Genomic DNA, 6,053 nt, shown 5'->3' with positions numbered 1-6,053 from the left:
TTGTCTGGAATAAGAGAAATACGTGGTGCTTTGTTGTCACTCACGAGCTTTGTTCCTCTCTTCTGAAAACACACTTGGTATAAATAGAGCTTTGTAGGATGTGTACTCACTCTTCCTTTTGCTGCTCTGCTCTCGACTCTGTATGACCTTGGGAATGCACATCTCTCTGTGTGTCAATGTCTTCATCTGTAGACTCATAATACTGACTAGTACATAAAGCACTCAGAGAGCCTCATGAAAGATACAAAGACATGTTATTATATTCTCATGAAGCTTATTGCTCATGGTCCCATTGCCCTATAGATATTTATGAAATTTTCTTCTCTTAATAACCTTTTATATTTCATTAGTTTGATTGCTGTGAGACATCTTCCGCCATGCATTATTGAAGGGATTGGGCACAGCCCAAAGAACAATTACACCTCTGGGAAGCAAAAGGGGTGTGTGGGAAGCATGGGGAGGAATAAGGAAATCATGAATCATCTGAAGATACCTTATTTTTAATACTGTGAAAAGCAAAAAAAAAAAATGTCTATCATTTCATGGGGCCAAAAATGATCTAAGTAGACCAGTCAAACCAAGCATCTGAATGTCTAAACAGAGCCTGTAGATCAATCATATTCATGTTTATTTGTTTGAGCCAATCAAATAGCTTGTCATAAGCATATGCTAGATTTCTATAAGAAATCAAAGACCTAGGCCAGTTTTGGGTGGCTTCATGCCAGAGAAGCCAAAAATCTCAAGATATTTAACTTCTAGAGACATCGAATTCTGTGTAACAGGGCAGGAATTAACATGAGAGAAGGGGAGAAACTACAGAATAGAACTCTGTTACAATGTCATCCATCACAGAATTAGACACACCACAAGGTCATGACATACCCTTAGAGAGAAAATGTCCATCAAAGTAAAGGCCAGATAAAATACAGATGTTAGGTATGGCTCCACCCATACCCTAATTCCAGGCTTCTCCACATAGAAAGTTTGCCTGATGCTCTCAGCACCACAGAAGCAATGCTGAACAGGGATATCAGTTTCTTTTTTCTTCCTTTCTCTTGCACTTAGCTGCTCCTCTAGGTAATGTCTAGAGACTATGTAAAGAAGATCACCTGGAGGCATGCCGAATTATTAACCTCACCTGAACGCTCATGTGTCTCAGGTGCAACCCCAGAGGATTCATTTCTCTGCATTTTGATATCCTCAGCACAGCAGGAACAAAAGTGTGAGGGGAGGAGGTAAATACTTGGTTCCCTGTGCACTGGATGGAGAGCCTTCATGGTGGAGATGGGGTCCATTTCCCCTGTAAATCCTTAGCATCAGGCGCCATTTAGGTGCTTAATAAATGGGAATCATGCGAATCATGCGAGTGGAGACTTGACTCAGAGGGAAGGTATAAAACCAGGGCAAAGAGAAGAGCAAGTGTAGCCAATCAGTATGCACCTGAAATGAGAAGCTCCAGGCGTCAAGCAGTCAAGATGTCAACCATCATGAACTGTCACAGTCTCCTACGAGAAAAAATACCATCTTGATTTATCGTCCGCGGAGGTCACTGACCCTTATGAAGAGGAAATACAAAGAGAGAAGGGGCATGCCAGTGAAAAAATTACTATTTGATTTAATTTTGTTTTTAATGCCATTAAAAAATATCTATGTATATGTATAGATATAGATACATAGATATAGGTAGATGTAGATAGATGCATATGTAGATATAGATGTATCTTATGACAAGCAGTGTGAGGTGATAGAAAGCCCACTGCATTGGGCTCTCCACGTAAGCCATGCAGCCCTTGGGGGGCATTTAGTTTCTGCAGGGACTCTGTTCCCTTTTCTATAAAATGAGAGGCAGGATGAATTTCATTTCTCAAATTCTATGTTTCTACCTAGGTTTAGTTAAAATCTAATAATGTTTTTCCATCACAATTTCTACAACTTAGTATACAGAGTATATTAATATATAGCGAGTGGACATCACACTTGATGCATTTTGTCCTTTTAAAATCCCATCTAGAAGCTTTGCTCAGTGGCAGTATCGTAGCCAATGAGGTTTATCCGAGGAGCGATTATTGCTAATTAAAATCCCATCTATAGTTTTCACATGCACAAGGCTATAATACAGATAGACGAGCAAGTATAAAGGATAATTATTAATGTCTGCATTTCTAATTTATACTCTTCTGGGATAGGAATTTCTACACATTTAAACATTAATTTACGTCTCCACATTTAAGCCAGAAAAATGCCAATTTTTCAACGTCACATTATGAACATTTGCAAGCATACAGAGAACTGAAAAGAATTCAGATTTTTTTATATGTAATTTATTGTCAGATTGGCTTCCATACAACACCCAGTGCACATCCCAGCAGGTGCCCTCCTCAATGCCCATCACCCACTTTCCCCTCTCCTCCCTCCCCCCCCATCAACCCTCAGTTTGTTCTCACTATTTAAGAGTCTCTTGTGGTTTGCCTCCTTCCCTCTCTGTAACTTTTTTTTTTTCCTCCTTCCCCTCCCCCCGGTCTTCTATTAATTTTCTCAGGATCCACATATGAGCGAAAACATATGGTATCTGTCTTTCTCTGCCTGACTTATTTCACTTAGCATAACACTCTCCAGTTCCATCCACACTGCTACAAATGGCCAGATTTCATTCTTTCTCATTGCCAAGTAGTATTCCATTGTATATATAAACCACATCTTCTTTATCCATTCATCAGTTGATGGACATTTAGGCTCTTTCCATAACTTGGCTATTGTTGAAAGTGCTGCTATAAACATTGGGGTACAAGTGCCCCTATGCATCAGCACTCCTGTATCCCTTGGGTAAATTCCTAGCAGTGCTATTGCTGGGTCTATTTGTAATTTTTTGAGGAAACTCCACACTGTTTTCCAGAGCGGCTGCACCAGTTTGCATTCCCACCAACAGTGCAAGAGGGTTCCCGTTTCTCTACATCCTCTCCAGAATCTATAGTCTCCTGATTTGTTCATTTTAGCCACTCTGACCGGCGTGAGGTGGTATCTCCGTGTGGTTTTGATTTGTATTTCCCTGATGAGGAGTGACGTTGAGCATCTTTTCATGTGCCTGTTGGCCATCTGGATGTCTTCTTTAGAGAAGTGTCTATTCATGTCTTCTGTCCATTTCTTCACTGGATTATTTGTTTTTTGGGTGTGGAGTTTGGTGAGTTCTTTATAGATTTTGGATACTAGCCCTTTATCCGATATGTCATTTGCAAATATCGTTTCCCATTCCATTGGTTGCCTTTTAGTTTTGTTGATTGTTTCCTTCATAGTGCAGAAACTTTTTATCTTGATGAGGTCCCAATAGTTCATTTTTGCTTTTAATTCCCTTGCCTTTGAAGAATTCAAATTTTAAAAAGACGTTTTCTTTTTGTTTCCAAATGGTTTATCTCTGCATCTCCAAGGAAGAGATTTAAATACTAAAAGTATGATTAATCTTTATCTTGGCTTTAAAACTATGTCTAGCTGAGGGCTAATTTAACTAGTTAAGTTAAATATGGCTTAAGGGCCCCTGGGGGCTTCATCAGTTAAGGGTCCCACTTTGGCTCATGTCATGGTCTCAAGGTGTGTGGGTTTAAGCCCTACATTGGGTTCTGTGCTAACAGCTCAGAGCCTGGAGCCTGCATCAGATTCTGTGTCTCCCTCTCTCTCTGCCCCTCCCTGACCTGTGCTCTGTCTCTGCCTCTCAAAAATGACTAAACATCAAAACAATTGTTTAGTAAAATGTATGCTATATCTCTGTACATACAATTGTATTGTCATCAGAACTCAAAGCCACTTATGGACAATAAACCTAACTGTTCTCCTTGTGTATCTCCTTGAACCTTTCACTCCTGAGCTTCCATGGAGGAACTGGTCGTATCTTGGCAATTATGTTGACTTAAAGTTCTAACAACAGGATTTCTATGTTTCCAGTGAATAAAAAATGATTGGGAGCATATTTCTAAAATGGGCGGATTTTTTTCTACCCATTATAGATTAAGGTATAAGACTGCCTGTAGTGGATGCAGTGGTTGCAAAATTTTATTCTTATCTCAGAATCCTTTTTTTAAATACCTAAGGCCCAATTTTAGAGAAAGATTCAATCACGTTTGCAGGTTAAGACTTCAGAGCACTCTGTGAAATATGTTTGTATATATTCCTGATTTGCAACCATAGGAATGGTTTCTGAGCTTTATTGATTCACCCATATTAGGAGAAGTTTTTCCCACATTTTTATATGTACATTATAAAAGAGATAAAAACAAAATGAATTGTAAAAGAGTAAGATGAAGGTGAAATAAGTAATGTTTTAACATTATTTTAAAATTAACAGCACAGTGGGGCTCAGTTGGTTGCACGTCTGACTCTTGGTTTCAGTTCAGGTCATGATCTCATGGTGTGTGAGTCTGAGCCCCACATTGGGCTTTGCACTGACAGTGTGGAGCCTGCTTGGGATTCTTTCCCTCCCACTCTCTCTACCCCTCCACCACTTCCACTCTCTCCAGAATAAATAAACGTTAGAAAAATTGATAGCACAAAAATATGTTCCCTCATCAAAATTTATTTTAATATCTTCTAGTTTCTTAGTTTATAAATGACTTGCTGATAGCAGTGGCTCTAAACATTATTAGCTAATATCCTAAGTGATTTTATATCATTAGTGCAAGGTTTAACCTTAACAAGTTGAATTTGTAATTTCCAAGCTCATCCTTAATGATTCTAAACAACTCCTGGATACGTTTAAAAAAATTTATTTGTTTTCAATTCATAACTGAAAGAAAGTGGCCAGTCTAATTGCCCATGTTTGTATTATGGGGAATACTTCAGTTTGGGACTTCATTTTAAGAGTATGTTTAATTCGCTTGCCCATTTTGTGAATTAGAAAATAAACTCTGTAAGTTCACTTAACTGGGCACAGTGATAAGCCTTAATATACTGAGTGCACACTCACAAGTAGGAGCTACTCACAGAGAGGTGGCCTCTCTGTGTTTTGGGATTTCTCCCTCATTTTGTTAATGGTGCATGACCTTCTGACACATTGGAGTATGGGCACCAGTGTCAATCCGTATATTTCAAATGATTGAGGATTATATAAATAAGATACAAGTAGAGGGGGGCCTGGGTGGCTCAGTTGGTTAAGCATCAGACTTTGGCTCAGGTCATGATCTCGTGGTTCATGAGTTTGAGCCTTGCAGTGGGCTCTGTGCTGACAGCTCAGAGCCTGGAGCCTGCTTCGGATTCTCTGTCTCCCTCTCTCTCTGCCCCTCCCCCATTCACACCCTGTCTCTCCCTCTGTCTCAAAGATAAATAAACACTAAAAAAATTGTAAACAAATAAGATACAAAATACAAACAGAAATTCTAACATATTCTTTTTTGCAACAAATCTGTCACAACTATTCTAGGCTTGGCCTTCAAGGACTGTTCACCAAACTTCTTGGTAATTAAGTATGATTTATATCAAATATTACATTTACTCCTCCCCACCCCTCCACCCCCTCACATCCTTTAGGATAGACAGTACTTGACTCGCCTCACATCAGTAAATATCTGACTTCCATGATCACTCTCTTCATGTGAGGCCAGAATGGTGGCAATTGTTTTTTTTTTAATGTTTTTTTTAAATTATTTTTGAGACAGAGAGAGACAGAGCATGAGCAGGGGAGGGGCAGAGAGAGAGGGAGACACAGAATCCGAAGCAGGTTCCAGGCTCTGAGCTGTCCAGCACAGAGCCTGACGCGGGCTCGAACTCATGGACCGCGAGATCATACCTGAGCCGAAGTCGGACGGAGTCCACCGACTGAGCACCCGGCGCCCCAGAATGGTGGCAATTGTAAGGCAACTGTGTACAGGCCTTCTTAACAACGCATGATGCCCTTTAACCGATATGGCTCTCATAGACTCAGATACTATAGGCACGAATGAGGGTGGGCAGTTTGTTAAGCTTGATGCAAAACAGACGAGTTGGAAGCAGTTGAAACTAAAGTCTGTGATTACCACTGCTATTTAATCAACAAACTTCCCAGATAAATAAGAAATTTTATTTAGAAATCG

The 6,053-nt window shown here is 39.8% G+C and overlaps 1 pseudogene; it reads left to right on the top strand.

The window, feature by feature from the left end:
• Positions 1 to 2,012: 2,012 nt before the first annotated feature.
• LOC115517299 lies at positions 2,013 to 2,211 on the top strand (annotated as a pseudogene).
• The last annotated feature ends 3,842 nt before the right edge of the window (positions 2,212 to 6,053 follow it).

This window comes from Lynx canadensis, chromosome B3, assembly GCF_007474595.2.
Source record: "Lynx canadensis isolate LIC74 chromosome B3, mLynCan4.pri.v2, whole genome shotgun sequence".
Classification (NCBI taxonomy): domain Eukaryota; kingdom Metazoa; phylum Chordata; class Mammalia; order Carnivora; family Felidae; genus Lynx; species Lynx canadensis.
The sequence above is the reverse complement of the archived record's forward strand: the minus strand, read 5'-3'. Positions and strand labels throughout refer to the sequence as shown.